Genomic DNA, 3,644 nt, shown 5'->3' with positions numbered 1-3,644 from the left:
GTGTCTTCCTAAGTCTTCAGAGCTTGCTTTTCTCCTTGGTGGATGTGGACACTGACTGAAGACTCCATCTGTGAACCAGGACATTAAATCTGCATATACCTTCATCTTGAACTGCCTAACTTTCTACAATGTGGAAAAATTAATGTTTGTTGTTTAAGCCACCCAGAAGTAATCTTGTCCCATGGAAAAATAGAATATGGTTTAGTCATGCAAGAGAATAACAAGTATTAATAAATATACTACAGAGATCCACACAACAGACTATAATTCAACAGTAAGGGACAATGATACATGAGCACCTGCCACAGTTTGGAGGAAACTGTAGATATTATGTTCAGTGAAGGAGGTCAGTCAACAAGATGCTGTATTTTGCCTAACTTCATGTAAATGCAAAACATTTCTAATAGACAAATCGACAGGGACATCAGGTCAGTGGACCACAGCAAAGCAGGGAATCTCTGCTGAAGGCTTCGGATACTATGTGATAGCTTCCTTAGCTTTTGAGTTGGTAGAGGCTAGTGACCTGTTAATGCATTCTAAAGGTTTGGTGATAGTTAAAACGATGCTGCATAGGATACAGAAAGTAGACCCCCAAATGGCTACCAAAGGGGTTAAATCAGTTCAGACTGGCACCATTTCAACCCTCCACAATCATGAAGTTCTAGTAGTCAGTCATTCACCCAGAATATTCAACATAGGTGCAGCTTATCACCCAACAATTACTTTCCTGGACATCTATCTCACCGTTTATAAAAGATCAGTCAAAATGAATATGAACTTCCAGCAATAAGAAATGAACAAAGATTGGAGCTAAAGACCTTAAGTGCTTGCTTTTTGCCCACTGACCAGATAACATTAGAACTATCTGCATTATCTATGCAGCATGGGATTTTTATTATTTTCACCTAAATATGTCTCTTTTTGGTAATAACAAACGTGTTTTTTAAGAAAAAAAAAAAGGCCTGGTTTTTCTCANTACACCTTTAACGGTTTTTAAATTATTCCATATCTGGTCAAGTTGATATATTTTTAAATTTATTTATTTATTTTTATTATTATTATTTTCTTTATTTACATTTCAAATGCTATCCCGAAAGTTCCCTATACCCCCCCCACCCCTGCTCCCCTACCTACCCACTCCCACTACTTAGCCCAGGCCTTCCCTTGTGCTGGGTCATATAAAGTTTGCAAGACCAAGGGGCCTCTCTTCCCAGTGATGGCCGATTAGGCCATCTTCTGCTACATAATGTTCAACATCCTTAGCCATCAGGGAAATGCAAATCAAAACAACCCTGAGATTCTATCTCACACCAGTCAGAATGGCTAAGATTAAAAATTCAGGTGACAGCAGATGCTGGCAAGGTTGTGGAGAAATAGGAACACTCCTCCATTGCTGGTGGGATTGCAAGCAAATCAGTCTGGCGGTTCCTCAGAAAATCAAGTTGATATTTTTAAGAACTTCATTTTTAATTTGTAATAAAGTTTGCAACTTGAGTTTTTCAAAAAAGTCAACAAACTGAAAGCACCTGTTAATAAAAGTTTTAAATAATAAAAAATTAAATAAATAAAAGTTCAGTCAAAATGGGAAAGAATTCAGAGGTGTCTCGGAGTTTTGTGGTTGTTGTTTTACTGCTTTTGGGGTGTGTGTGTGTGTGTGTGTGTGTGTGTGTGTGTGTGTGTGTGTGTGAAAGTAAAGAGAAACATCCATATCAAAGGAAATCCATAAACACAGCAAGATGGATGAATTTGCAAAATGGGAACTCAGAGTGAAAAACAAAAATCTCCAAAGGCCACATACTGCATGGTCCCATGTATTAGCATCCTTTAGGTGACAACAAGATAGACAGGGAGAACAGATCAGTGTACATGCAACTGAGCAGGGTTGGGGATGTACCCACACAAGGACACAAGAGGACCATGCAGGGTTAAGATGCCCTGGACGTTCATTGTGTCAGTGTCCTGGTTGTGATGGCCCAATATAACTATTACAAGCTTTTGACACTGACAGACACTGGGTTCTGGCCATACGGGATCTCTCTGGATTACCTCTTTATAATTGTTTGAGACACTTGAGCCTACAGCCACTGCTCACCTGAGCTCCTTCTTAGCATAATCTTCTCCACGGTACCAGGTTCTTTTCTCCCTCACGCCCCCTCCAGCCCACTTCCACCATGTTCTGCTCCCCCAACTTGATGGCTAATACTCCTGTGAGAATCATCACTAACTCCTGGGGTCTGCTCCACTCAGCTTCTCTAACACTGTTCCATGATTGCTGAGGTTTGGCCTCAGGGGGAGTTCTTCTTCTTTAGGTACTGACTTCTTCTGCTCTTCATGGCTTCACGCACAGACCAGCAGCCAAGAGACCTCACTGCAGCTTCCAATATCAGTCACTCTGTGGAGATGGTTTCCCAACCTGCTCTGAGCTCAATATTCTCCGGTGGGCATACCCAACACTCTGACTCAGCGTAAGCTTGCTATTGCTTGCCCACTTTCTGTGGCCTTCTCTTTACGGGACACTACAGGCACTGTCCTCTTGACTCACGTGTTTTATCCAGTTCTTCTGAACACATTCTAAATCCAGATGTTTGCATTTGGATGTCATCTCTATTTTTGTTTTTATTGAATATTTTCTTTATTTACATTTCAAATGCTTTCCCCTTTCTAAGTCTCCCCTCTGGAAACCCTCTATCCCACCCCACCTCCCCCTGCCTCTATAACCGTGCCCCCTCCAGCCACCTACCCACTTCTGTCTTTCCTCTCTGGCATTCCCTTACACCGGGGCATCGAACACCCACCCTCAGGCCCAAGGGCCACTCCTCCCACTAAAGTCTAACAAGGCCACATATGCAGCCAGAGCCATGGGTCCCTCCATGTGTACTCTTTGGTTAGTAGTCCAGTCCCTGGGAGCTCCAAGGGGTCTGGCCAGTTGACACAGTTGACCCCATGTGGCTGCAAACCCTTTAGTCCCTTCCCCAACTCCTCCATCGGGGACCCCACACTCAGTCCAATGGTTGGCTGAGAGTATCTGCCTCTGTATTTGTCAGGCTCTGGCAGAGTCTTTCAGGAGACAGCCACAGCAGACTCCTGTCAACAAGCACTTCCCTGCATCCACAATAGTGTCTGGGTTTGGCGACTGTTTATGGGATGGATCCTCAGGTGGGACAGTCTCTGGATGGCCTTTCCTTCAGTCTCCGCTCCACACGTTGTCTCCATATTTCCTCCTGTGAGTATTTTGTTCCTCCTTCTAAGAAGCACTGAAGCATCCACACTTAGATCTTCCCTCTTCTTGGCCTTCATATGGTCTGTGCATTGAATCTTGGGTATTCTGAACTTTTGGGCTAATGTCCACTTATCAGTGAGTGCATACCAAGTGTGTTCTTTTGTGATTGAGTTACCTCACTCGGGATAATATTTGCAAGTTCCATCCATTTGCCTGAGGACCCAGCTATACCACTCCTGGGCATATACGCAAAAGATGCTCCAACATGCAATAAGGACACATGCTCCACGATGTTCATAACAGCCATATTTATAATAGTCAGAAGTTGGAAAGAACCCAGATGTCCCTCAACAGAGGAATGGATACAGAAAATGTGGTACATTTACACAATGGAGTACTACTCAGCTATTAAAAACAATGAATT

Source organism: Mus pahari, chromosome 1, assembly GCF_900095145.1.
Source record: "Mus pahari chromosome 1, PAHARI_EIJ_v1.1, whole genome shotgun sequence".
NCBI classification, from domain to species: Eukaryota; Metazoa; Chordata; class Mammalia; order Rodentia; family Muridae; genus Mus; species Mus pahari.
This window is presented reverse-complemented; position numbering follows the sequence as displayed.